The sequence below is a fragment of the Chelonia mydas genome, chromosome 2, assembly GCF_015237465.2.
Source record: "Chelonia mydas isolate rCheMyd1 chromosome 2, rCheMyd1.pri.v2, whole genome shotgun sequence".
Lineage (NCBI taxonomy): Eukaryota > Metazoa > Chordata > Testudines > Cheloniidae > Chelonia > Chelonia mydas.
In genome coordinates, this window is record NC_057850.1 from 120,188,545 (window position 1) to 120,204,749 (window position 16,205).

A 16,205-nucleotide genomic window follows, 5' to 3' on the forward strand; every position below is an offset into this window, starting at 1 on the left:
AGCTCTCCAACTGTTCCTTTCTTAGATAGAGATGCATCTTTCTCCCTTCATACCACGGTATTTCCAGGCTGCTCAATTCCCTGACTATACTATGATACACCCAGCAAAAGAGAGACTACCTAAGCTGGCCTGCTTTACTTCTCTCCTCACAGATGGTACACAGTATAATTGCCACAGTTATAAGTTAACACGCTGCTCCTTCTAAGCAAAAGCCTGTATTCTTTAGGTAAAAGCATTACAGAGAAAACAATAAAAGAACCTACACTCACCTAGGAAGCTTACCAGAGATCACCCCAACTCCAACAAGAGCTCTGGTTGGTGATTACCCCTTCAAACCTCACACAGGTTTTTTTCCTGTAGTCACGAGTTCATCACATCTTCAGCTCAGAACAAGCACTCAAGTCTTATGGGGCCTCAGTGGGACAAAGACCTTCCAACCCTGCCCTAAGAGCTGCCCATGGACCAGAGGTCCTGTCCCATTTGCTGGGTCAGAAAGAAAGCCCTGAGTCTGTTTTCACTCAGGCTATTTAAGCAAAAATGCTTTATCTATTGGTCCTTGGAGAATCCAGTTTGAACCAGCATATGAGAGCCTTTCCACAGGTGGGAGTAGCTCTCTGGAGATGTTACAACATGAGTGAATTTGCCTACCCCTTCCCCGCCCCGACTCATCCCCCAGTATTCTTAGTTCCAAGAGGCCTGAGGGCCCCCTTCCCCATGGAACTACATACAACCCTTCAACGGGACACAAACATTTACATTTTTAATACAATGATCTCCTGAAATACTTAAACTAATTCAACTAGGTTTGGCCAGGATATTGTCATATCAGTCACAGTGCTATCCACTGGTGTAGATTGCTTTCACTGGTACTCAGGCTCCTCACCTCAGACTGGTGAGAAGGTAAGAGAGAGATTATTCTATTCTACAGAAGTTCTTATACTCCCCTCATCATGGTAGTATCTGAGTGCCTTCCAGTAAAGCATTAAGCAACTAACATGCATCAGGACTGGTTCGTTCATTCATTCATTCTCTCTCTCACATCCTCTTCCTGGGGGACAATTGGTGTACAGTGTAGTGTTTTGTTGCAGCAGGATTTTTTTTCAAATGTATATGCTACTATGTGTTTATGCTAGAGAAGGCAGGTCAAAACTAAAGAAGAGGAAGGTGGTAAGGACTGTGATGGTCATTGGTTCCTGTGGGAGTTTCTTACAGTCTCAGCCTGGCCCCCAAGAATGCTCAGACTCCTGCTGTGAGCAAGATACCCTGCATCACTTTACTGATTATAATTGTGAGCTGTACTAGATACTTTCAGTGCACACATGGTATCAGTTGAGCACATAGCACAAATGCAGCTTTGAGGAGCAGTTTATTTATGAACATTTTTAAAGTGTGCATCATCCCAGATTATGTTACATATTATCATAGTATAGAGTAAAACCTATTTTATTAAGAGGGAAAAGACTGGTCAGGTCACTGGCATCATCCTCATAATTCTTTAAAAAAAATGTCATGTTATCTTTAAATTATCTCCAGACAGCTAGTGGAAAGGGACAAAAGGAACATCACCTTTAAGGTTTAACCCACAGAACAGGACACATGTATTGCACAGGTGTCAAGTCCTTTGGGCAGCATTTAAACCATACCATATCCAGTAAAAAATGGGAAATAAATTACATGGAGAAGTGTGAATGCAATTCCACTTTACTACCCTTATAGCTTTGTCCTCTTGCAAATTGCATTGAGTAGCACGCTTATAGTGTAATATCGCGGACAAGCTTCCCAGGCTCAAAACATGCATAACAGCAGGCCCATTAGAATTCATTATCAAGAAATGAGAGAAAATAATTACTTATATCATGGAAGGCAGAAGACTATGAAAAGAAGCTATGTGGGGAAAACAAAAACTATAATGTAAGGAACAATCTTGCCTTAGCAGAGCAAAGCAATCCTAATGTATAAGAGTCATAGATGACAAAGCTTACAATCCTCCTGTAAAGTTTACGATCTATGAATGGGACAAGAAGGGACCCATAATCCAAAACTCTTGGGGATCTCATTTTAATTATCCTAAGGACTACAAAATTCTGAAATCCCTGCCCCTAACTCCAAGGGAAGGAAACATATAACTAGAAATGAGTGATTCTTTTGTGTACCCCGGAAGAAGATTCTTTTTTTTTTTCAGGACTACTTTCCACCTTTTCTACCATGTCATGGATTGTCCGGCCTTCTGAGCTCATCCCAGAGTTCCCTTTTATAAGGATTAAAATTAAAGACCCTTTTTTCATCTGTGCTGTTAGTTACACTAGCATAATCCCATTGAAATCAATGAGGTTGCAGTAGTGTATTTGAGTGTCTAAATCCCACAGGTGGCTTTAAAAATCTCAGCTCTATACCTGAAGTCCGCGAGAACAGGATAGGGCCTCAACATGATAAAGAGGCCTATGGTATTATTGTCTGTTAAGAGATTTAATAGTTTAAATATATATTTTGATATGACCATATTTTAAACACTTGGGCGTCACATAATAGTCTAAAAAATTGCTGGCAAGTGCAATCATCTTAGGTAACAAACACTGTCCACTGCCAAGATATTAAAACTGAAGAATATTAATAACTTACAAAAGAAATAGAAGCACAAAAAGTATTTTAAATGGTGATCTAAGATAAATGTACAGGTTTCATTAACTTGATATGTGAAGAAACAATTAAACCCTATATTTTTACTTACATTTGATATGAACATGCATTATCAGTGGAATAAATTAGCAACAGATTTTGAACAAAATGCAGATACAAGGTTTATAGATTTTTAATAAATTTCTTTACTACGTTTTCATATTTGACTATTCTACAGTAGCACCTAGAGTGCCCAGTTAGGAATCAAGAACCCTTTGCTCTACTCATGTAATAAAAAGGCAGTCTCTCCCCCAAAGATCTTACAATCTTAGCATTTAATGAGAAACAAATGAACTGGTGAAGATGAGGAGAAGAGAAGATAATTATTTTTGACACCATTAAGCACTAGTCTCAGTATACCCATTGCCTAGCTATTGTTAAGTGTTTCATTGGCATCACAGTAGAGGTGAGTCCTAAGGAGAGATCCTTCCATGTATATTGCGCAGCATGGCACAAAGCCTGCAGGAGTTTAAGGGAAAAATGGATTAACAGGCAATGAAGGCTGGCTTCATAGGCAGACCAGAGGCAGGAGTTGACAACTCAATAACATAGAGCTGATCAATTTGTTTTCTTTGAAACTTTGATATGTCATCACCCTTTCCAAGATATTTGAACTTGAGTGCCTAGTTCCTTATTCTATAACATAAGGTGCACACACACATCTCATCTAAAGTTTACATAACTAATGTTCCTAAAGATTCCGATGGACATCTCAGGACAAATTGTGCTCTCAGTTACAACAAGGTAAATTTGGTGCACTTCCATTGAGTTCAGAGATGTTTCTCTGGATTTACATAAGACTGAGTGCACAGAATTTGGCCCTGTGTGAGGCCTGAGCTGTATACAAGAGATGGTTCGGGCTATCATCTCTATATGGAGGACTCCAAATTTGATCTCCTACCCGCGATCTCTACACATAGCAATATCATATCTCTAGCTGCCTCTCTCACATCTCCTCCTAAATGAACTATCGCCTCAAACTCAACATGGAAAAAATTGAATTTACCTTTTTATAAAACCCTTTAATCTCTTGAACTGTATATGTCCCAAAGATGTCTCATAAAAATCTAGACAACACCAGACTAGTTTGAATCTTGGTCTATAACCTTAAACTGCTTCACCTAGTTTCACATTATCTCACAACTGTGCAAATTGCTGGCACTATGATGATGAGTCTTGTGCTTTTTCTTCTGAGGGGGGGTTCAGGGCACCGTGTCTTGTCCCTGAACTGGGGTATTAACTGCCCCACTAGTGTCCTAGAGGAGGGGAACGGAGAGGGAGGGACCCGGGCCCACCCTCTATTTAGGGTCCCAGCCCAGGGGCCCTAGTGATAGCAGTAAACCACTAGAACTAGCGGTTCCTTCCCCTGGGCTACTTCCCTCTCCTGCCCTTCAGCTTGTGGGGCTTCCTGCCCTCCCTCTGCACAAACTAGGTGTCCCTTTAGCTAGGGTCTTGGTCTTAGCCCACCGCAGCACTTCTCCAAACTCTCCTCTGCTTCCCTCCAAACTGCTCTCTGTTCCAACACCAATCCACTCTGCTTCAACTCCTCTTCTTGTCTGATTGAAGCAGGGAGTTTTTATCATGTGACTGGCTTCAGGTGCTTTAATTGGCTTCAGGTGCTTTAATTAATGTATAGCAAACTTTGTTCCCTCTACAGGGAATAAAGCTCCCTTCTAACATTCTCCTGCTGCCCTCTGGCCATGCTGTATCTCATATTCCCCCCCCGCCCCTTGCTCAACACCATGGGGTTGGGCTACTTGGGACGAGAGGCAGTGCTGTCGTGATAGGCCATCAGCGTTGCCGTGTTGGCTTCCGGCCCTATGCTATACCCGGAAATGGAAAGGCTGCAGGGATAGGAACCACCTAGTCACTCTTGCATTCTTCTCCTTGTTTCTGTGCATCCACTGGAGTGGGGAGTAGTCTGTCACGAGGGTAAAACGCCGCCCCAGTAGGTAGTAGCGGAGAGTCTCCATAGCCCATTTTACCGCCAGACATTCCTTTTCAACGACGGCGTCCTTTGTTCCCTGAGGACGTACAAGATCGGGTGTTCCTCCTTCCCTACCATCTGCAAAAGGACGCTCCTAGCCCTACCACCGAGGCATCTGTTTGTAGGATGAATTCCTTCTCGAAGTCTGGGACTATGAGTACTGGATGGCAGCAAAGGGCTGTCCTTAAATCTGCAAATGCTCCTTTTGCCGCATCAGTCTACTTTACTATCTCAGGGTTCCGAGCCTTTATCAAATCCGTCAATGGCCCTGCTCTTGTGGCGAAATGAGGGATGAATCTCCGATAGTATCCTACTATCCCTAGAAATGCTCTGACCTTTTTGCAGACTGGTCGAGGCCAACCTTGTATTGCCTCCACTTTATTCCTTTGGGGTTTCACCAGACCTCTCCTTACTACATACCCGAGGTATCTGGCCTCAGCTAGTCCTATAACGCACTTGAGAGGGTTGGCAGTGAGGCCGGCCTTCCGCAGGGCGTCTAGCATTGCTTCTACTTTTCCTAGGTGTGTTTCCCAGTCAGGGCTATGGATGACTATGTCGTCTAGATAGGCGGCGGCATACTTGGCATGGGGTCGCAGCAATTTGTCCATAAGTCGTTGGAATGTTGCAGGGGCCCCATGGAGTCTGAAAGGGAGGACAGTGTATTGGAACAGGCCATCGGGTGTAGAGAAGGCAGCCTTTTCCTTGGCATTCTCGGCCAGGGGAATTTGCCAATATCCTTTGGTCAGGTCCAGGGTGGTTAGGTACTGGGCCTTGCCTAACTGATCAACTAGCTCATCAATGTGTGGTATCGGATAGGCATCGAATTGGGATACTTCATTCAACTTCTGGAAGTCATTGCAAAACCTCAGGGTGCTGTCAGGCTTGGGGACTAGGACGATAGGGCTAGACCACTGGCTGTGGGATTCTTCAATAACCCCGAGTTCCAGCATCTTCTTCACTTCTGTCCTAATTTCTTCCCTTTTAGCTTCCGGTATCTGGTACTGTCTTATTGTCACCCTTACTCCGGGCCTGGTGACAATATGATGTTGGACCAGTGTCGTATGGCCCGGCTGTGTACAGAACACGTCCTGGTTCTGTTGGATCATATCAATGACCTCTGTTCATTGTTCTGGAGTTAACTCAGGAAGTATCTTCACCTGCCCCTGTGGGTCATCTGTCTGGGGTGGAGCTACCCGAATGACCAGGCACATCTCTCGGTCATGCCAGGGCTTCAGTAAGTTGATGTGGTAAATTTGCTCTGGTCTTCGGCAGTCTGGTTGTCTGACCTTATAGTCCACCTGCCGAATGGCTTCCACTATCTCATATGGTCCATGCCAGCTGGCTAGGAGCTTGCTTTCTGCTGTCGGCACTAGCACCATCACCCGTACTTTTGCCCGATGGTTGTAATATGTCCGTTGGGCTGCGGTGGCTTGTATTAGGACCTTGACCATGTCGTCCAGCTTAGGGATGGGAGGGTTTTGGCTAACCCTGGTTTAAGTGCCCAGCGCGTAGATCCCACTCCTTACACCACGTGTGGCAAATTGCTGGCACTACTATGATGGGTCTCGCGCTTTCTCTTCTGAGGGGAGGTTCAGGGCACTGTTTCTTGCCCCTGAACTGGGGTATTAACTGCCCCACTAGTGCCCTAGAGGAGGGCAGTGGAGAGGGAGAGACCCGGGCCCGCCCTCTACTCTGGGTCCCGGCCCTAGGCATAGCAGTAAACCACTAGAACTAGCGGTTCCTTCCCCTGGGCTACTTCCCTCTCCTGCCCTTCAGCTTGTGGGGCTTCCTGCCTCCCCTCTGCACAAACCAGGTGTCTCTTTACCTAGGGTCTTGGTCTTCTTAGCCCACCGCAACACTTCTCCAAACTCTCCTCTACTTCCCTCCAAACTGCTCTTTGCTCCAACGCCAATCCACTCTGTTTCAGCTCCTCCAAACTGCTCTTTGCTCCAATGCCAATCCACTCTGCTTCAACTCCTGCAAACTGCTCTCTGCTCCAACACCAATCCACTCTGCTTCAACTCCTCCTCTTGTCTGATTGAAGCAGAGAGTTTTTATCATATGACTGGCTTCAAGTGCTTTAATTGGCTTCAAAGTGCTTTAATTAATTTATAGCAAACTTTCTTCCCTCTACATGGAATAAGGCTCCCTTCTAACACTCTCCTGCTGCCCTCTGGCCATGTTGTATCACACAACCTAATTGCCATTTGTCTCCTATTTCTACCCATGCTTTCACCAAATTCTCTCTCTTTCACCTCTGCAGTCTATCCTTCTCTCTTCAGCCCTGGGGATTATCACATTTATCATCTCTCTTTTACTATAGCAACCTCCTCTTCTCTGCAGTTCTTTGATTCAGTACATACAAAGTAGTGTTGATAAATTTATCTTGTTCCAGCAACCTGGGAGTCATTTGACAGGTCTCCCCTCTTGTTTTCTGCATCAAGATCAAGCTTCATATTTCACCTTCAAGGCCCTTCTTCATTCCATTTTCTCTACTGCTGCTTCCTTCTATTCTCTCTCCCCCACACTACTTACATTCCTCCCACACTACCCTGTCTAAGACCTTATACATTCTTTCCCCATACCCATCTCCATGCCCTTTCCATGCATGGATATCTCTCATTTCTTCAATTACATCCTTAAAAACCCTCTTCTTCCACAAGGCTTTGAAATATTAGCCCATCACATTATCCCATGTAGCATATATGTTGGAATGGTGTTGTCTACATCTTACTTAGATTGTAAGCTCTATGGCGCAAGGACTATGGGTAAAATTTTCAAAAAAGTGCCCAAGAGGCTTAGGAGCCTCCCATTTTAAAAAGAAAACAGGTTCTTCAGTGTCTAACACACATTGGAAGTCTTGAAAGTAAGTTCCTAGGTCAATTAAGTGCTTTTGAAAAAATGTATCCTATGTCTTGTTTTATATTTGTATAGTGCTAAGCACACAGAAGGCACTCAGTAAACCACCACCACCACCTAGTGAGGTGTCTATATACGAATTTTATATGATTTGCCAAATGGTGTTCTACTACTGCTGTTTTAATTTTCATGACAACAATTCTGAATCAAAACTACACAAGCAAGAAAATTTATAGGTAAGCCTTTCAATCCATCTTTAACATGCCCCATTGTGTCCAAGTTACATGTTTCAGGAATACACTATATGCTACAAGTGCTAAAATACCTAGGCATACAGGAGACGTTAATTATATAGTTTCACTTTTACCTCTGAATTGCTGCTGTAGTAGATTTAAAAAAATCATGTTGAATAATTTAGTCCCAAAGAGTTACTTACTTTAGAACTGTTAGAATCTCATGGATTGTGTCTTTAGGATTCTTAGGACTTGATTGTGCAAACTTTATTCATGTTGGTGAGCACTTATTATAGCAAGCCCACTGGCTAGTTGTAACGGAGCTCACCAACATGAATCCTTACAAATCCCCAACAAATTCTGTTAAACATACTTCACCATGTAAGAAAAAAAAAGCAGTTTACACAAAGGACCTACTCAAAAACAAAGTTGTATGTGCCCTCTGCTGGCCCCAGACAGCAACTATCTAACAAACCCTATCCCCAGACTTCTGATGATAATGGGGTTTGTGTGAATAAACAGGGAGACAGACAAAAAATATTTTTGGGTCTTCAAATACTATTAGAAAAAACAGAAACCCCCAGAAATAGTGACCAATGGCAGAAGGAAAGAATCAAAAGAGAAGAAAATTCAGAGCCTAATTTGTTGCTTTAAACTGGAATGTTTTCACTGATATCAGTGGGAGCTTTGACTGCCTCACGGCTACAGGATTGGGCCCTTCATTTTCAAGGTTCTGAGAAAGTATTAAAAACAATGGAGACAAATATTTTAAACCTATAAAAGGGCATTTGACAGTGTAACTTTATTTCTAAACACTTGAAGTACCTTTAATGGGTGCACTGTGTGAACTATCATTATATTTACTATTTATTTACTATTTTACAATATATTTACAATATTATTTACTATTTATTATCATTATAGTTTACTTTTTTTAAAACATTAGTTCAAAAAAGAAAAATAGATCATATTGGAAATGTATGAAATGCTCCTTTCATCCACAGATCATTGACATCAGAAACTGTATTTCTTCCTTCACAGTACTTATAGTCTGTCATGTCAATGTGTACTTAGTGAGCTCTACCAGAGAATTACCATATTGACATGCTCTATAATGTCAACAAGAGATGGTGAATTTTAAAACAGTGATTAATTCACAAATGAAAATGCACATTTATATATATTAATCCTTAGGCAAAAGTGGGTCTTGTCTTAGTGTTGAAGACATTTTTACAAACGTATACCTCTATTGCTTTAATTAAAAAAACAACAAAACAAAACACCCAAGATACTATGATTCATGACCTACAAAATATTCTTGTTCAATTGCTTTTGCAATTATTTTGTAGGTGCAAACAAAAAATAGCATATGAAATTAGAGATAATTTCCTTCCACTCATCTTTTAAAATTGCCAAATTACTTAAATTAAATTTGTTTAAAAGACAAATATTCCCAGACTAAGGACTTTCATATCAGCTTTCAGCCTCAGACAAGTTATCACAGCTGAGTTATAAACATCTGGCATTTTCTTAAAAGAAATGTAAATGATGATATATCCTTAACTAGCCAATTACACCAATAAATCACTAAGACATGATTGTCTTGCCTCATGTCTTGCTTTTCCTTAAATACAGTGCCTTAGAGGCAGTAGTGTTAGTGTACAAAGCACTCTGCTAATACTAGTTTTAATCTTTATATAAAAAATAAGCTTCAATTTCTTGCTTGCTAATGATCAGTACATGAACACATTTAACTTCTCTTCATAAAATACATTCATATACTATCGCTTTCTAAAACAAGGTACAGTGCTGACATGACAGATTCATGTTCCCAGCTGTGACATAAGGGTTCTTTGACAATGCCACAGTGAAAGCCCTATTAAGAGTACATGTGTTGGACAATGCGTATGATGCAGTTAGATGCTATAAAAAGATTTTCCAGGTGTTAATGAGTTACATGGTTAGAATTAAAATGAGATAGATCAGTCTAACTGGAAAATCTCAAGAAACAGGACTCAGACTCTCAGAGAAACAGACAAACAGTGCTTTATATGCATCATTGGCCAAACTCTGCACCTGACCTTGGGAGGTGATGAGCAATCATGACTACTCAGTGAAGAAACTGTTCATTCATGATGGTGTACATGAAATAAGGAAGACACGAATGAGACCATTCAGTTTCATACACCCTTTTACTTTGCTTTATCTGAAAAAAATAACCATTTTTGTGTAATTTATAAATGAAAATGTTAATTTATTGCTTCATTTCTTCTTCTCTCTGGTTTTGCTATACTCAGACAGAACCATGACTACTTGTGGTTAGCACTTTCAAAAGACACACACGTGCACACACATAAGCCTACTGTGAAAGATCAGTGGTTGTGATTTTCAAAGCAGGTTAGGGGATTTAGACACATTAAAGGTATGTTTAAAACCCCTAGACTCCTTTGAAAATCTCAACCACTGATCTTTCAGAGTATGTGTATAGTTATCCTGTATATCATGTATATATACACACACATTTATTTATATTATTTATTTTACTAAAAGAACATTTTAAATTGTGTGTGTATTTTACCGATACTGTTTGTACTAGGAGTTTTGGGAACTGAAGTTTTGGTACACCTATAGATGCAAGGTACAGTCGGAGAAGGCTGCAATGCAGATTTCTCCATGTCATTTTGATCACAACCTCATCCTGGTATACATCTGTAAGGCAGAGGTGATGGGAGGGGAGGAGGAGAAGAGATAATTTAGTCTCAATGCTAATTCCATCATGGCTTTTCTTTGCCAGTGTACAGTATTAACATATACTGTCCACTAGAAAATGAACTAACAACATCCAATTCATTTCACTAAGTAAGTAAGTAAATCTGAGTATTTTATCTTTTAGTTCCAACTTAAGTCCCTCATGAGGTTAGCTCATTTAAATTTTGCTGAAGGGCTAAATTATTTTATATTAGGTCTAGGAAGATTAGATGAAGAGTATGAGCAAACAAATTCAATAACACCTTGGCACAGAGTCTTGAAATTAAAGCCTTAAGGATTAAAATTCTGCTGTCTTGCTAGGTGTTCTGCACAAATGTTGCTATCATACAATGTAATGTCTGACCATTCAACCATATGTCAAACAAACTCTGCTATGACAACCAGATGTAGTCATTGCCATGGAATGAAATAATCATTTTATTAATTACCCTTTAATTAGTTTATACAATAGAGGACATGCAGTAATTTAGTCATAATTGGCCTGACAGACTCAGTACTTACAGGGATGGAATCTGTTTGTGAGACTACTTGCTATGAATAACAATTATGTATGTGAAAATGCAATTTTATTTTGGAGATGTACTGTGCATTTCACATAACTTATGTACAAGGTATTATTCAGCATTTAACTACAAACCAATGACTAATGATTTCAATACATAAAATTGTATAAACCTCTATGTATAGCTGAAACAATGAGGAGTCCTTGTGGCACCTTAGAGACTAACAAGTTTATTAGGGCATAAGATAGTTTCCCCATGATTATCATGGTTCTTAAGGCATGTTTTTCATGTCTTATTTAACAACCATAGATTTTGTATATGTTTATGTTTATTAAATATAAGAAATATTAGACTTATGACAAAACTTTACTGGTCTTCAGTCGTGGCTCCAGAAATTATTCTGAAATTAAACACAGCACTTAACTAATTGATGCACTATAAAGTTAAGATTCTTTATAAGAATTCCCTAACGAAACACCACTGGCGACAACTCAAGGTCAGTAGTGTCTCTTATAGTTTTCACTACACATTTTGTCTTTCTACCTCTAGAGGATATTTCAGTAAAATGTTCTTAGGTTTCTAAAAGTGGGTCGATCCAGATACGGTTAGCAATATTCCCTTGTAGAAAGTTCTGGTAAAAAGGAACAGGTTGGCAGATTGCCTTGAAAACTGTTCCTCACAACAGGGATTACAATTAAATCAGAAATAAAGAATTTATCCTCAATCCATCATTGGATTACGACAATGCAATTTTGACAACTTCATCAGAACGTCTGTGAAGTGCATTTTAACTGCGGTCTTTTAGTATCCAGGTGAGTTCCTCCCAACACCCCACTTTGGGCCAACACTGCAGTGCTCACTCAGTCCATCCTCAGATAATTTGGGATTTGAATAGAGACTACATTATTTTATTTAGTTACGTATACAGTTGTAGCACTTTAACATGTATCCTGTTTTCTCCCCTTCCCTTAATGCAAAAATCTCACAAGTGTATCTCAAAGTCTTAGGCAAACTCAGAAAAATACAACACTATGATTTGGACAGCAAAGTGAAAGCTCACTCCCCCGTTATCTTACTGGTACTTCCTATACTCTGGCTTCCTTATGTATACAGATGAAAAGTATACTAATTGTGGTTCTGATTAAACACTGTCCAGTGCCAAAATCTTTTTTTATTTAGTAATATATAATGGATGGATATCTGTACTAAAATCTGTGAGCCAAATTCATCCCTGGTGTAACTTCTTTGAAGTCAATGGAGTCATACCAAAGCTGAATCTGTTTCCTTTACAACATTAGACTTCAAATCATCCTGTGATTTTGCTCAGATGATTATGACTTCATCAACTTTGTTTTAATACCCTGCTCTTCCATTCTCTCTGATTAGACATATCACTACTCTCTTTTTTTGTACATGTATCTCTTGTTGTATGCTACTTAGGAAATAGTTTACAACCACTTTTCACTTACAGCACCATTTTTTAGTAAATATCAATACTGTCAGTCTACTGCCTATGTACTTTGCTTGACTACTAAAATCACCTTTAGCACTAGCAAGCATGGGGTTTTCTGTTACATCATATAGAAAAGCAAAAGTGTAGTAAGGGTTATTTCACCAGTTTTTCATGAAAGAGAAATCATTCTGAGTAACATGTTTTAAACCTGGACATAATTACAAAGTTAAAACGCAAACAGTTTACTGTTAAAATCTTGCATGCCTGTTTGAAAAGCCTTACAGCAGCACAAAAGCTGGCACCATTAGCGGCCATCCCTGCTGAGCTGGCAATAAAGTGTGCACATAAGTAAAATGCATTAATTGGTATTAGTCAGTCTAGTTAGGATGTTCATTCTCCAGGCATATTTACATTTTACTTCTCTAAAACGGGATTAAAAAAACAACTCATCACTTGATTGTGTCCAGCATAAAAACTAAGAAGAGAAAATGGCAGTAATGCATATTTAAACTGCAGTTTCACAGAGATGCCCTTTTGTTAAATAGATAACGACCCCTGGGCTCTGGGATTCAAAGTACTGCAGAAGCGGAGCAAGTGATAAATGTTGCATGTTGCTATTTTCTCTCCCTTTTTCTCATTTTGTGGCTACTGTGCCCTACTGATTCCCGCACCTTCGGATCAGAATGAACAATTAACGGCCTAATTATTCCAGTCACACCAGCCCACAATGAAATCTTTATTCAGTGTTTACAGCAATCTTTGGCAGAGGCTGTCTTGCTGTTTTGAAACTAACTAAGAAGAACTGCACCCCTTGGCTCCGCTCAGCATCAGCTGCCTTGGTTTCAGAGCTGGGTGCCAATAACCAACCTTCTTGGTTCCCCCCTCCCCTTTCCAAAGTGGGGTTTTTTTTTTTTGTTTTGTTTTGTTTTGAGGGTGAAAAGATCTATTCTCATCAACTCCTTGTATATACTGGCTGATTTATGGCCCAGCCATTGGTCTCTTCCTTCCGTATCTCTTTCACATTTATTTTCTGTTACCCCTTCCTCTCTTCTAGCAACACCCAGCAGAGTCCCACCAAGTCGGCGGCTCGAGAGCCCTTCACCGCAGGCTGCCCGGCGGGGGGACGGGCCGGGAGGGGCCACCGCGGCCAGTGAGAGCCATGGAAGAAGAACCAAACTTGGTTCACAGGAGGAAAAAAAGTGAAAACAGAAAGGGGGAGAGTTTCCTGCACACTTTGCTCACAGCTCCATTTATTTTCCCCTGGCTCTAAGGGCGGGGAAGAGGGCTGGCAACAGCGCGTGCCCTTCTCCCTAGAGGGCTCCCCCAAATCACCCCATGGGCAGGGCTCCCTCCTGCTCCTATAATGCCCCTGTGTTCAGGGCTTCCACTGGGCAAAATCCCCCGCCCCCTTGCCCCCAGCCCATGGCTCCCCACACTCTCGGCCCCCTGCTGGGTATGAACCCCCCCCCCGCGCCCCAGTGTCTGATCCTTGGCGGCATCTCCGTGGGGCGGCCGCCTGTAGAAGAGTTCTCTGTGCAACCACCTCCCCGCCTCCACCGGGCTCCTTTCCCTGGGGGGTTTCCCCGTATGCGGCTCCCCCAGCACGCAGCAGAGCAAAGGGGACCACCCCGGAGCCGGCGGGCCTGGGGCACGTCCCCCGCACCCGAGGCGCTGCTCAGCCTGGCGCTGCGGAGGCGGCTCCCCCGAGCCCTTTGGCCCGAGCCGCCGGGGAAGTTGGAGCGAGAAGCTCGCGGCAGGGCGGAGGCAGCCCCGCCGCCAGCGCACCTGAAAGAGTCCCAGCCAAACTCGAGAGCAGCGGCAGCCCCGCGCCCCTTCCCTCTGCCTCCCGCGGTGCTCGGCAAGGGAGCCTCCGATGTTACCCCGCGGGTACCTTGCGCGGTGTGTGGCACGAGCTCCCCGGGAACCCTCCTGGCGACCTTCCTCCTCGCTGGGGTCCCCGCTCACATCCCAGCGCGCCCGGCCAGGGCCACTGTCGTCCGAGAAGCGAAGTCCACTCCTGAGCCCACCTCAGGGGGGGAAAAAGGGGGAGGGGGACGCACAGCTTCCCCCTCCTGCCCCCAGCGCTCACAAAGGGCTAGATTTCTGCTTCCACCTGAGCTGCAGTGACGACGGAGTTTCTCCCCCCCCCCGTCCCTCGCCTCTGCCAACTCTCAGCTCAGAGCCGGTGGAGATGGAGGCTCCTCCAGACCAGCTCCTCTCGAGTTTGTGGCAGGCACCTCTTCCCCTCCTCCTTCGCCCTTGCTCCTTCCCTAGTCTAAGTGGCTGCTGGCTGCCTGTGCCACTGGTACTCACTCTGCTGCTCATGAATATTCTGACAGAGGCGAATGCTGTTGAAGTAAATTGAATTAGCCAATTGGTGCCAGGAATGTGCACTCCGTCCCTCTGCGGAGCTGTCTGGAACACCACCAGATGCAAGTAATTAGTGTCCAGTTGGCACCCTGTGGTTCAGACCCTGCCATTTTGACTTGGCACCTCTGGGGAACCCCACTGGCTTTAGATTCCACACACATCTCAGGTCCTGGGAAAAGCAGCAGTGTGTACCAGAGACATCTTTTTATAGAGAATATGTCTTAGGAGGATTTAAAAGATGCACCATCCCTGTTCAGGACTGAATGGGAATTTATGGGGAAAGACAAGGACAACATGACAGATTTAAAACACACTTGTTAGGTAGTCTGAAAATACTGGGATACAAAGCTTTATTTTTCTAACAGAGGAAAGCTTTGTTTTCTTGAGAAGGCTCAGTTCTAATTAATAAATATTCTTTGATCTTACAGATATCAGTGTAAATACGATTTCTTGTGGGGATTGTAGAAGATTGAAAAAATCCATTAAATAATCCTCTAAAAGCCCTTCCTTTTTAAACTTTTTTCAAATGTCTGTGGTGGTCATGAAACTGGTAGGCAACTGACAGCAATGAAAACTCAAATACTCTGTCTAACCACAGAACTGCTACAGCAGAGGAAGCACATGTACACAGGAGATGCATTCCATGCTCCCTACCAATTTGCCTCAGTGGTGACCTGGAATAACCACCTCTAGGGTTGAGAAGGTTCCTAACTCTATGCCCATTCGATCCTTCCTCTTTCTGCAGACATTGTAGCAAGGGTACAAATTAGCACCAACTTTGGAGTGAAAGAGATGTTCATTCGGTACTAGAATGAGACTGCAGCTCATTTCATATATGCTGAACAGCTGTCAGGTGGTAATACCTTCTTGTCACTACCAGCCTACAGCCCAATTCCATTCTTAGTTACACTGGGTCAGATCTCAAGTAACTCCACTAACTTCAGTGCAGAATAGAAACCATATAATCTCCCAAATCAGTCAGTTTGCCATTGAAGACTAATTCCCATTATTGATTTCCTGGAACATCCAGCCTCTTTGCGATGAAATCTACTATGAAGATTGATTGCACAGTTTAGATTTTTTTTTATTTGCCTTGATTATTTAGCAGAACTAAGGTCACAGAAATATACCTGAGGAATCTTATGGACATGCATTTTTCATAAACATTCATCGCTATATAATCAGTTCAGTATAAAAAACGCGAGCACGCACATGAGAGAAAGTAGGTGAGGATATCATTATTGGACCAACTTCTGTTGGTGAAAGAGACAAGCTTTTGAGGTTACACACAGCTCTTTTTCAGGTCTATGTAAGTTCGAAAGCTTGTCTCTTTCACCAATGGAAGTTGGTGCAAT

At 42.3% G+C, this 16,205-nt stretch overlaps 1 protein-coding gene across 4 annotated transcripts in view; it reads right to left on the reverse strand.

Annotated features, from left to right (window-relative positions):
- The window catches only part of CDH20 (cadherin 20), a 158,844-nt gene extending 144,044 nt beyond the window's left edge, over window positions 1-14,800 (reverse strand). For 2 of the 4 annotated variants that reach the window (XR_006288741.1, XM_043540218.1), the window contains exon 1: window positions 14,372-14,771. The gene's annotated coding sequence lies outside the window, so the exon portion shown is untranslated. Of the gene's footprint in view, window positions 1-14,371 lie in introns of all 4 variants that reach the window. The other 2 variants (XM_007066713.4, XM_043540216.1) reach the window with 2 other exon arrangements.
- Between the last annotated feature and the right edge of the window lie 1,405 nt (window positions 14,801-16,205).